Below are 13919 nucleotides of genomic sequence, written 5' to 3'. Positions count from 1 at the left end.
TCTGTACTAAGTTTCAGTCACATTTTAAAGTTCATTCGATCACAAGTTGTCTCCTCTTTCGACAAGAATCCTTGTTAGGTTTGTCGTAATGTCAAATACTTTCGTTAAAAGAACTACATAATACATATTACAAATATTAAAGTACAATGTACTTCATTATAAATAGGAAAAAAAGTTGCAATCAGAAGTGCTTTTAATTATATCAGTGTCGCAGATACTGAAATACGTTATTTTTTTACATTTGTTAGGAATTTAATTGAATTGTCATATTCAGTCAACACGATTCCTAAAAAACAATAAAACAGTGAGTAAAAATGTAAAATTTTCTATAAATGTTATAAAACTACTAGAAAGATTTTTTTTTACTAAAAGGTTGGACAAAATATTAAAACATATATTTCTGGGGCTCTCGTTAATTTGAGTGAATTTTTTAAAATTGCTCAAATAATATTCATATTTTTCAATTATTTTAGGTCTTCAAATATTTTTTTAATGACCAGTTACCTACTTTTTAAACTTCGAACACGAAACGTAATTTCTTAATGTATTGTGTATGTAATATTACACTGTTAAATTTTTATCGAGTAGGAAACTTTAAAGAATGATATCACGATTAAAGCTATTTAAATTAAAGCATTTCTACGGGTTGCGGCGGTATTTTGCTTTTATAAAAATATTTACCATATATTCGAACAATGTTTGTAAATCAAAATGTGTGGCTTAAATCGTATTACATTTTATGTGAATGCGGAGAGTCATCTGGTAATTAGTATGAAATTATGATAATTTAGTATATACATTTCCCGATGGTTGTTCAGACGACTTGTTATAAGCTATTAACGAACAATATTCATGCGTCACTTAGGTTGTATATTTTATAGTTAACGGTAATTACATGAAATTTTCATTTCATGGATTATTGAAAGTTATATAATGACAGTGTATAAAAAAATTTATATACTAAATAAAAATACCGTCAAAGGAATATGGATCTTAACATTTACTTCAATTAATAGAATTTGTATCTATATTTGTGACAATTAAATTTTACTTCCACTTGAGCAGAAGATTTGTTTTTATGTGAAAATAAATTTCAACATTTAACTCAAGCTTTACGGTCTATTGAACTCTAAAATGTTGTTACAGAATTTTACGTTCGGATATGTTCGTGTTTAGTTAGTAATTTAGTTAGTAACTAAAAAAAATTTTTATGCTCTTATTTTTTATTGAGTCAAATAGTCTCCATAAAAAATACGATTTAGTAAAAAATGTCGAGGGATTTGAGTAATATTTAAGGTAGTCCGACCATTTTATCGGTTTCCATTTAATAGTGCCCGAATTAGGTTATAGCGTCTCACGGGGCTACCGGGTTGCTACAAATTTAGAATGTTTATTACAAACTATTTTTGTGTTATGAGCAAAGTTTACATAAAAAATCATAAATAAACAAATTTGAACTATAATAAAACGATTTTGATAAAACCTTTCCAATTTTTGGGTGAAAGGAATTGATTAAAACGAAAAAAAGGGGATATTTTTCGGTGATAGATATATTTACATATTTTTGATTTGGATTCTAATACATTCAAATGTGATTTAGTGAAGTTCGAAATGGAATACGTACAATGTACATACATACACACATGTTTGTACATTGTACGTATTCTATTTCGAACTGCATCAAATCGCACACACACACACACATATATATATATATATATATATGTATGTATGTGTATATATACAAATTTTATAGCTTCTTTCTTTATCTAGACGATTGAAAATATTACATAGCTGTAATAATTACAAGTTCATTAATTATAAGAAAAATAGTACTTGTTTGTCGAGTAATAACAATTAATAGGCATTCAAAACTCAAAGGACCGTTTGATGTGTGCTTTGAATAATGTATTGATAGGGAATCAATAGGTAAGGGAAATGTTTAATGTACATAATCGGACGACCACATTATGTAAAACAGGGTAATTGAGCCGACTAAATTGAAATTATCCTATTTAGAGAGGAGGCTGCGTACTAACTACAAATTTGTGTACATTTTGAGATTTACTCTTCATGTAATGCATTTGATTTATTCTGTTATGTAAAACATAGAAATAATGCAACATATTCAGAATAAATTATAAGAAATTAAATTATAACGAACTTGTATAAATAAAAAATAATATATCTGAGTAGGCTTTAGTATATATAAAAAGAGCATTGTTTTTTTTTATGGCAGATTATTAAAAAAAAAAATTGTTTTGATGCTTTACGCAACGTGTAGTTTATTCCCTTCGGTGACTATAACTTAATTTACTATCACTATTTCTGAACTGTGTAACTGCTTCAGATATAAAAGATCTCTGTTTATTGTCAATTAAAACGTGTAAAGAATTTCAACATAGATCCAAACTGTATTTCTTTTAACGTTCTCGCCATTAAATTATATTTTATCGCTGGATTTAACGACGACTTGTTATTTAGTTCATCTTCTCAGTGGCTTATGTGTACATGTCAAATTATACATTATTCCATTTCCAAGTCATCAACATCTCTAGATTTTATATAAAAATATCTTCTAGATCAAGTTGTTCACAAAACAAACAAACAAACAAATATATTGGAAGGCTAGCGTTTAATATTATAAATAAACTTTTAAAATGTATAAATTTATATATATTTTTTTTTGTATTCAACGCTTATTCTTGCTGTATGGTTAAGAAAATATCAAGGCAAGTTATTAAATATGAAAAGGTTCTTCAGTGAAAAAAAAAATTATGTTAATTAACGAACGCCTTCGGTCGGGTCGTGAGCTTTTAGCTTTCCTGTTGCGGTAAAATAACATTAACGTGGCATTAGTTATATATTATATAAGACAATAATAATATTATTTATACATAAAACAATTTTCGAATAATCCTATTTCTACTAATTTTGCGAGTATTTTAATATGCCAATTATAATGATAATAATTAAATGTTTATTTCATAAATATATACAAAATAAAAATATATTTATTAATTCACAACTACCAACGGTATACATATTTATAAACAATGTAATGGACACAATACTGACGTTATTATTGTTTACGTTAAGTAATTAAACCACGATATAGAAGACGCGGGAAACATTTGACCGAGTGGAAACATGTCAACAAAATATATTTTCGTGAGAGTGAATGTATGATGTAAACAACTCGAAGTTCTTCCGTTAATTACAACACACAACTATGTTGTTTACTATATGGGATTTGTTTTTAAAGATTTCGTCTGCAATCTGTTACGTTCAGATAAAATTATTCTTTCATATCATGCAATTCTTCAATGTGTTACATTTTAATTATTTATCGATGATCAACAATAATAAATAAAATATAAAAAATATATATATATTTGATTTTATTTTAAAAGTAGCACCGTCTGCACGATACAATAACTACTAATTACAAAATTTCAATTTATCAGTGACAAAAACATATGTAGTTAAAATAATATGAAAAGTTGATTTCACAAAATCAGGTGCCGTTGTTGCTTATACAAATTACAAATTGCAATTTCAATAAAATGGTCATATTGGTATTTTATAATTTGCAATTTAAGCATAATTCATTGTTACAGATCGGGTGGACTCACCGTAAGGCATGCCGGTCATAATTAATTTAGGAATTTACATTTCTTCGATCGGTATTAATTTATGGATGCTTAACATGAAATATCGCAACTGGAATAACACTAAACCTATGTACGTTAAATTAAAACACTGAACACAAATCGCGTTTACGTGAACGAGTGTGACGAAGAGCCGTCGCATACGACACGTGCTACCCCAGCGAGCCAGCCGGCGCTACTGCCCGTGCCCGATGCCCGCCCGTCACGTGCCCCCCGCCCTAACAAAACCTTTCTTTGTTTCACCCCTCGTACAAATTTTAATCTTATTCTTGCGCTCTCAAATTGACTCAACTTCGTACCGCGGACGTGATAATTGTGATTGTCATCGCAACTTGTAAGCCATCACTATATAATTGAAACTTTGCGAAGGGTTCTTTTAAATTTTCCTGTAAGCTATTTATTGTCACTTTTCATTCAAATTAGATTTCGACGCACCAATTAAGATACAGATCGGAAAAGTTCAAGAGAGATTTCCAATTTTATTTGTAAGGAGATTTTAATAACATACAAAAAAATCGTATTCGATGAAATATAAAATGCATAAATAAGTTTTGAAATATTAAAATAAAAATTATAACGTAAGGGTTCTTATCAAAAACCTTTCACCATAAAAAGTCGTACATAATATATTTGATAAGGTTCGAGAAATGCTGATGTTCAGGAATATTTATTATTATTGTGTCCACGTGTGTGATTTCACGCCATACGACGTGCCATCGGAAGTTGGAACGGCAATAGGAAATGCAAGTTAGCGGCAACGGCACCTAGAAACTGTGTCACTGTTAGAGCATGCGTTGAAAAATATAAGACGTGCAATTAAAGAGGGAGTGTATTGATGTTTGAAAAACAACAAGATAAATTTATCTACTTTAAATAACGTTTATTTATTGAAACTTTATCTATACGGAATTGTGTTCGTGAACTTAATTTACAGTTATGAGATAAGAATAAACATACTCGTATATTCCAGAATATTATATTCTGTATTAATAAGGTGGGTTGGACTCGTGGGTGTAGAATGCTTATCCTAATATTCACATTTACATTCTGCTATATTTATAAAATACTTTCGTCAAGCAGCGGTTAAAGCAAATTCAAAGAAATTTAATATCCGCTGCTCTAATAAAGAACATACGGTAATGACACATTATATCCGCGAACGTAAAATATTTATGGAACCTTGCGGTGCCAGAGTGAGGAATGATATTGTTAATTAAATATTCTTTACATTAAATTAACTAAAAAAAATATTGTTAACATTAATTCTAAAATATTTTATTCACGGTCGGAATTTTGTATTGAGTGGATAAGTTATTTAAATGTTGCTTAAGCTTTACATGTACAAGGGATTACTTTAGTAAATAGTTGTTGGTAAAATGTCAACAGTCAAATTACATACAGAAACTAATTTAATTAGGGGTAACGGCTTCATCGACAATATTTTACATTGAGCACGCGTTGCATAAATGATTCATGATGGTGCTGAAATATTTTAGTAATTTTGATTAACTAAAATAAACAATGAATGGTTTTAGAAAACTTCGATAAATTACGAGTCAATTGTTCGTTGCAATAAAAAATTATTTTAGTAAACAACAAAGTCGTTTTCCAAATTATGACTAAACAATCACAAAAATACCAACCCACATAATTTAAAAGCAAACAAGCATCGAATCGCTAAATGACTAGTTATGTGTTATACATCGCTCGCAATGCTGCCAACACGCTACAAATCTCAAGCCCTCTGCTACCGAGGCGTCAATGAATAATGCATTGCCGGAATGTACGAGCACCAAGCTAACAGAAAGCTGCAAGTGCTATAAACATATTCGGTATTCCCTTTTGAGTATTTATCGCTGGCAATTCGCGCGTTCGTTCGCTTCAATACTGTCAGGATCTAAGAAACGATTGCTTCATCAAAATTTATTGAATGCTTAGTGATTAAATAATTCTCAGAGATATAATTAAATCAGCTGTAATGTAATGAAACAAATTGCTCTATAATTGTATGGTTGATAAAAGTGAATAAGGGAAAACAAGTGCTTTTTCTTTTTAACGCTTACCGCTACTTTTTAGTACTAAAAATTTTTTGGAGTTTCAATGGTAACTAGGGCTGGCTTAGCTGTGTAGCTGTTTAAAATATATATATAAATGTAAGACAAAATGTTTACAAATTATTATACCGATTAGATTTCCTATAGGCTTATTAATATTTAATTATATACAAGTAATAAATAAAAACGAACTTTTTTTCTGGACATTGAAGATATCTATCACAACATATGGAAGTGATTAAAAATTTAGCAAATGATCAAATACACATAAGCCATACATTTTCTCCACGTGTCTTGAAATTTTTTTTGTATTTAATATACTTCTTATAATTTTGACAATAAATAAAGGAATATTTATGGCATTTACTGATATACAACACCTAATAAAACTTATTAAACTAAGACAACAACTAGCTTCGTAAAAGTACGGCACTAACGCGTACAGTAAATATTAAAGTGATAAATTTTCACTGGCAAAACTTTGCCAGGGAAGCCCAAATAACAACCGCTTTTATATTGAAGTATATTATTTACAAACAAAACAAATGTGAGTACCTATAAAAGAGGTCCCTAATTTAGTAGCTAATAGAAAGAACACAAGTTTTCACCTTTCACGCTGCTCAACGTAGCAAAGCAAATATGTGCTCCCCAATTCGAGGGAACATCGCCAACTAGAAAAGTTCAAGGGTATGTTAGTAATAGATCGGGTTCCGTATAAATGAACTTATGTTTATTTATACGCTTCTTATGTTATTATTTGAAAGACGAATTAAATTTGTATATTGCAACATTATTAACAACAAAAATGTACATAAATATGCTGAATAACTATTTTATCTGTAATTCGTTTTACAAACTATGAAATATAAATGCTGTAATATTTTAAAAAGCGTAAAATATGTACTTTTCACAAAATAACAGTTATATAACATGTGTGTTACAATCATTATAGAACCCTAATTCGGTGAGGGGACTTTTTTAGGACGAGTCTCACTTCCCTCGTACTATCGAGTGTTATCATCGGTGCTTCAAAGCGTCTGGTTGCCTAGCAACCTGCGCGACCTTCTATTCCCAGTGTCACTGTAGGTTTAATTAAGCCAGGTTAGCACCTACGACTTAATATGATCACATAGTCGACTAAATTCAAGTGTCGCTTTCGACAAATATATAGCTGATGGAATATTGACCGTGACATTAATTCTAAGCTGCTTTTAATTTGAAATAGTTTTTTTCGAAAAATTACAAACAATATTTTAGAATGATGCATATATAAAATAAATCCATAATTAAAATTTGGTTTTATGCAAGCATAGAATCATGATCACATTTAAATGTAACTAAAGTCAAAGCTTTCTGTCCGTTCATTTGTATACCTCAAGATTTTATTGCATTCTAACTTTAAAGTCCATCGTATGTTCCATTCAGAAGAATTTAGAAAATTTATCTATCTGATGGACTCAGGCGGACAGTTCTTTTGCTTTGGCGACAGTAGATGTCCCTGCAGGCAATCAAACTTTTCTGCATTTCGCTGTGCCTTCTGACTTTTTTAAAAGCATGGCAGAAACTAATTTAAATTGAACCTTTCATTGTCGCTGAAACCAGACAAGAGTTGCCACACTTGTAATATGTCTATTTACGTCTTATACTGGTGGAACATATGTATAAATTATCCTATGATTGCAATGGCTGTCGAATGAACTATTTGTTTATCGAAAATTTTTAGAAACTTTATTCTAGAATTACTTAAATAGAAACATACCCTGTGGTATAAAACGAGTATGGTTAATAAAATACAAAATGTTGCACACATGAACATATGTGGGATCATTGTACATCATATACAATAAAACAACAAGCATCTGGCAGCAGCTCAAAACGACATGCGATTGATGACGCCGCATTGATTACACGAATGGAATTGTCGCTGTTGCGTTGCTAAACATCGAGCTTAGTTGATATTGGATAAGAAATAGAAAAAATAACTGGGATTACTGGCATTAAATATTCTATATTATTTATTCAAACTACAAACAACTAATGACTGTAAAATAGTATATTTTTACACTTTTGTCTAACATTATGGTATAAAATATTTGGAACGAATTACGTAAATAAACATTAATTGAAACTTTAAAGTCTAGACAGACTACATATAATGATCACATTCATATGAGGAAATTGATTGATGACAAAGCATCGGTGGCAGTCAGGCGCTGTTATAGGCAGAACAATACGAAACAAAAAACACAGATTAGATGCATATTGCATGATTGTACTTGTCATAACACAGTGATAAAAGTGATAAAAAAAGGTTAGCTTGAAACGAAATAAGCAGTCTTTTATACCTTGTTAAAATAATTACGAATTTGAACCTGCAAAAGCTTCACCTCGTAAAGTCCCATTACAGTGTTAGTCCAGCCGTGAAATGTGGAGTGTTACTAACGCGTATTTTAATTGTAATTGAATTAACAATCTCTAAGAAAAATAATATTACGAAAAATTATATTTTTTATGCATCAGAATAATTTATATTTCTTGCGATAACTAGTACGTCTGTTAAAAAATATATTGAACATAAGTTATTTTATAACGGCTTGTGTATGATCATATACTTGAAGGGCTAATTCGTTATCATGATCTTCAATATGAGATGAACCGCAGGATTTCAATTTAAGGACAAACATAACATCGCTGGCCGACCTAATTCACTACATACCATTCAAGATTGAGGTAACCGCAGCCAAAACTTAATTAAGGGCCTGGGGTTCATTTCCGGACCTTTGTGATAGAAGTCGGATGGCTCTGAAATTATTCAAATTCAAAGAAATGCGAAATCAAGAGGGAATCGACGGTATGCCTCGTAATGAATCATTTGCATTCGAGATTTAGATTCTACAAATGTTTTTTCATATAATATCTCGCTTTTTATGATCCCGATGATTATAAATTTATTTATTAGATATAACATGAAATCTTCCCTTGCAATACTTGTTACTAATACTAACTATGATACATTATCCGTAGTATTGAATACTTATGACTAATATAACTAACCATATAAAATGTGAACATATTTGCTTCGGATCCCATAAAACATAATATAATACGAATATTTATAAAGCTACACAAATAAACGCTCCATCTTGTAAGCGTTTAACCTTTCTACGTTAAATATTACATTATTTTTGCCGTCATTATTGGGAGATGACTTTTTGCGTCACGGTTGGGTTGAGCTAAAACATTGCATCACATAACTTGAATAATTAACGGTCCGGGCGACCGCAGTAATTTGAACAAATTATAACAGAGCAAGAGAAATTACTCGTCAACCAACAAGCGACCGAAAAAATTTAACAAAAATGTTACATCACACATTTTTATTAAGAGACCAATATTTTTTTGTTATAAACTGGTTATTACTATTTAGAAATTGGTGTAAATAAAGATTTATAATTACATCTAGAATAAAATATACATTTAGCAAGGCAACTCTCTTACTCCCAACAATTAAGATTATTTTCAGTTTAGCGAGTTATAAAAATGAACACTCCATTATGAATGTTGGCGATAATTATCAAACTCAGAACCATTTAAAGCTTTTTGCCTATATGGGAAAATTTATGTCGGTCAATTATACAAAATTTCTTTGTTCAGATCTAACCATTAATTCTAGGTTTCACAACAAAATTCAATAAAGAACTTGTATATTTCTCATTCCAACAGTCCTTTATCTTACACTTGCGTGTATATTGCTATTTGTTGCGTGTCTACTTAATCTAATCTTTCTTCCATTAGAAAGGGTCAACAACTTTTAATGAAATTAAGGTTTATGTGTTAATTAAATTAAATTAATTTAAAAATGCATAACTTATTTGTTTTCTATGACTCAAAACTATTATTACAAAATATACATCGCAAAATTTGTCAAGAGTAATATACAATTAATTAATTCGAGGTATTTTTGATAGAATTTCAATGACATTAACTCGGATTGTTGAACAATTTTGAATTTAAGAATTATTGCTGTTTCTTACTTAAGCCATGAACAGAAAACGATAGTTGATTAAAAATTTTATTCATTTATTTAGAATACAATAAATACACCAAGTTCAGTAATAGATCTGTAACTCAAAAAACACAAGCAAGATTGAAACTTAAGACCCGAGGTAAGGCACTCTAGTAACTTGGTGATTAAGCGTTAATAAACTTATCCCGGTTTTGACAAATATGTAAAATAGAGTATTAAATGGCAGACAACTATAATTATATCTGATACACAAAGTACACATATTATATATCTTTCAATTAAACTTTTAATATAACTTCTTTTTTTATTAGGCATGCTTTTTTTTTTAACGTGACAATCTGACATTTTCCTACAGTCGAGCTTTAATAATATAAGAAGAAATAAAATACAATAAAATATCCAATTGTAAATAAAGTTATATAATAAAGTGATAAAACTATACGTTTACTCGATCTCCATTAAAACAAGTTACCCAGAGGCCTTCGAATACACCCAAGTGTATGCGTGATTCGTTCAGCTGGAATGATAACAAAGGCATTCACGCGTAATAGAGATAAGTGTTACAAAGAAAAGTTAAAAAAAAAAATTATTCCCCCAGAATTATTTTAATATCGGAAATTTTGTTATTCTTACACGTTCTACTAAGTCTAAATTCACACGAGCCACCGTAAAAAACAATCAACCTATTCAAATAATCATTTAATATTTTTTTATTTTAAATAATAACTGTTTCAATTTTTGTTTCTCAACTTGGAGTAATTACAAACCCTACAAAATCGAAAATTAAAACAATCACGATATTTCACAATAACCTTTCATACTTTCAAACAATTTTATACGTATATTTGTTAGCAAGCTTTTGTAGGCTTTTATTTTACTTACTTACTTAAAAATTATTTTTTATAAACCAGGTAAAGATTAACTTTTAAATACCTTATTTCACAAACGTACAACGACGAATTTATATTATATTGAAAGCAACGTTCTTTTAAACAAAGACAGGTTCAAATGGAGTTATAAAAAGTGCTCAAGCCACAAAGCCCTTCCCACCTGTTGCGAGTCTAATCAATCAGTAGTAATCTTTTCCTAGGTCTCGCCAATACCCTCAATAAATATTTGCATTAGGCCCGGTAGATCCGAACGACGCCTGTGATCAATCAACTTGAACAAACTGACAATTTAATTTATATTTTGTTTGGAAATTCATAATTATTTTTTTTACCGTGGATTGGCAATAAATAAAAGTTGTTTTGTAAAGTTCAAAGCGCTCAGAGCTAAGCCTTCTTGCTATTAATAAAATTCCATTTCATAAATGATAATTATAACAACAACATTCGTAATCAAATGTTGTTCCGATTGTAAATTTGTGGTTATGTTGGCAATCAATCGTACTAATTATTTGTGGGGTGATATCTATTATTTACTGTCATGATTTTAATAAGGCGCAAAATAAGTGATTATAACGATATTCTTTCTTTTATACCACTGCATAGAAGATTTTATAATTAATAGAAAAGTAATGAGACACAAAGCTGTAACTAATTTGAAACCGCGGAACCCAGATAGCGTCTGTAGGTACACTTGTTGTATACGAGTAGAACATCAAATCTCTGAATATCTATCGCTTGTAACCGCATTACTGGTAAATATTTATAGCGGTTCCGCCTAAAACTTACGCGATATACTAAATCTAAAAGGGTATGTATTCAAATGATTATCACGCTTATCGTGTAGACGTAAAGAAGGTTGTTGCATGAATAGAAATAGGGTCCAGGTCGTTGAATTTAATATAATACAAGTAAACATACGTGGGCCTTCGTAACTAGCCCTTTTTGAGAATTCCCAAAGGGTTAAGAGAATTTGTGTACGCATGTGTTCGTAAATCTTAAGAAAATCCTATCATGTGACCATCTGAAAATATTTATTCATGTGAACAAAGAAACAGAATTTAATTTTTTTTATATTGTTGTTATTTTTGACTTAGATTAAATTTCTTTCACAAATCTGTTGTATTTTCTTACATGGTATGCACTTTTACGCAATACAAAAAAATACTTATGAAAAAAAAAATGTTCGATATATTCAATAAAAATTTTGACATCATGTGAGATAAAACTTTTTAAAAATATATATTTTATCGATACAATTAATTTATGATATTATTAACCCTAGTTCTCTCTACAAATCTTTGAGAAAATTAAAGTTTACGGTTCGTTATCTCAAAAATAAATGACATCAAAGAGTTAAACCACCCCACCATTACATATGAATAATCTTCGCGTCACAAAAGAAAATAATTATCTCATATGTCCTTTCACCTTTGAGGCGTGTGTAAACAGAGGCTTTTAAGGTTACAGGGTGTTTTAGAAAACAAATCACGAGTAATATAAATATGCCTACAAAACCCCGTGAAATGAAACTACATAAACAAAAATAATTTATTAAGGCAAGTTACTTTTTAAGCAAATTTAGTGTCTCATTTCAGAATAAATTTGTATATATTTAACTGATTCATTTCAGAAAATCAAAACATAAAGTGAAAAGTTTTGCTGAAAAATACAGAAGTATTCGTTTAAGCCCGCCTTTCGAGTTAAGACAAGTAAATGAAAATTAAATAACTTTCCATTACGTAGTCTAGATTCTGCATTGCGAATTCACCGGTACTTCTGCGGCTGACTCAATTTGATCACTATAACTGCGTTCAAACTGTCGCTGAGAAACCGCGACCCACTCGCCATCCAAGTCACGGAATATGGTTGGGTGTTAGTGTAGACGATAAAAAATACCCTTGCCACTATAAAGAAAGTCAATTTCTTTAATACAATAATTTTATATACAAACCTATATAAACTCTTTTTTTAATGAAAAACACAACTTTTATTTTAAAAACATAGTAAAAATAATATTGAAAAGATAGATATATAATAGTAGTTTAAAAAAACGAATCTTACTACTAAAAGGAATTAACATAACAAAGAAGATGAAAAAAAGTCAGTTTTATCTATAATAAAATGATAATGATTTATAATTTTTTTAAGGAAAATAAAAATGATTAATAAATAAAATAAATTACCAATGTATAATTTAGTAAATAAAAATATAATTACTAACTGTATAATCTACTAAACTCTGTAAAAATTGTCTTCTAAAATCTCAAAAAGAATTGTTTTAATCACAGCATTTAATATTAATATTTCATATTAAAATTTTGGTATGTTGATATTATATGTTTAACATTGAAATAAACTGGAAGTAAAATTCCTTTAAGATTCCCTGTTTGTCATTAAATATTTATCAAGAATATTATAATGTTTCTTTATTTATTTTATATTTTCGCCGTCATTGCAGCCACAAGTTATTCTCTAACTGTGGACAGAGTTTACTAAGAGGTGTTTGTATTGAAATTGATTTATGGAAATTTCGCGGTGAAGACGCATCGTCTGCCGAGAGTTGGCATCGGATTGTTAAAATGAAAAGATTGCATTTTTATCCAACGCTGTAAAGTTTAACACCAAACGGAATGTTTTCGAAAGTGTATAATAAAGATTTAAATTTTATTTCCAATATTTTTATATATGATTCAGTGAGTGATTTTATAGTCAATAAGTTTATAAACGCATTTAATAGAGATAAGCAAGAGTTGCAAGGGAGAGTATTATTCAGTAGAATTAAATTTTCATGTAGAAATATCTTCTCTACATGTACATGCCATATTTGTCTTAGATATAAAAATATGCATATTGGTGTTTATATTAAACTATAGATGACCTATTGCAGTAAACACCATACTATTGATTTGAAATCCAAAGTACAGACTTGTGAATTTGTGTGCTCGCGTGGTATTCAAAGCAAAAAATATATATATATTGTTTATGTACCACAAATAACAAATAAATGGGATATATTCAAAAAGTATCATATTTAAAAATATGAAATGAAGAAAAATGATTTGATAATAATATTTAATATTATATTTATAATATGAAGAGACCGATATTAAAAAACTTACACCAATTATATTTTTCACAAAAAAGTATTTAGTTTCTGTGAAAAAAAAAAATCGTATATTTTCAGTACCGTTCCTCTGTGGTTACTATTCGCCTTTCATTGATATCGTAATATTTTTTTTCAATATTGTTCTTAGTTTGCACGGATTTTTTAAAATTT

The 13919-nt window shown here is 29.3% G+C and overlaps 1 protein-coding gene across 6 annotated transcripts in view; it reads right to left on the bottom strand.

The window, feature by feature from the left end:
* The window catches only part of LOC116768754 (CUGBP Elav-like family member 2), a 202225-nt gene that overhangs the window by 148812 nt on the left and 39494 nt on the right, over positions 1 to 13919 (bottom strand). For 2 of the 6 annotated variants that reach the window (XM_061524740.1, XM_061524736.1), the window contains exon 1: positions 3636 to 3819. The exons of 2 other annotated variants lie outside the window; for them this stretch is intronic. The gene's annotated coding sequence lies outside the window, so the exon portion shown is untranslated. Of the gene's footprint in view, positions 1 to 3635; positions 3822 to 13919 lie in introns of those variants that run through there. 2 more of the 6 variants (XM_061524751.1, XM_061524747.1) reach the window with 2 other exon arrangements.

This window comes from Danaus plexippus, chromosome 4 (genome assembly GCF_018135715.1).
Source record: "Danaus plexippus chromosome 4, MEX_DaPlex, whole genome shotgun sequence".
NCBI classification, from domain to species: Eukaryota; Metazoa; Arthropoda; class Insecta; order Lepidoptera; family Nymphalidae; genus Danaus; species Danaus plexippus.
The sequence above is the reverse complement of the archived record's forward strand: the minus strand, read 5'-3'. Positions and strand labels throughout refer to the sequence as shown.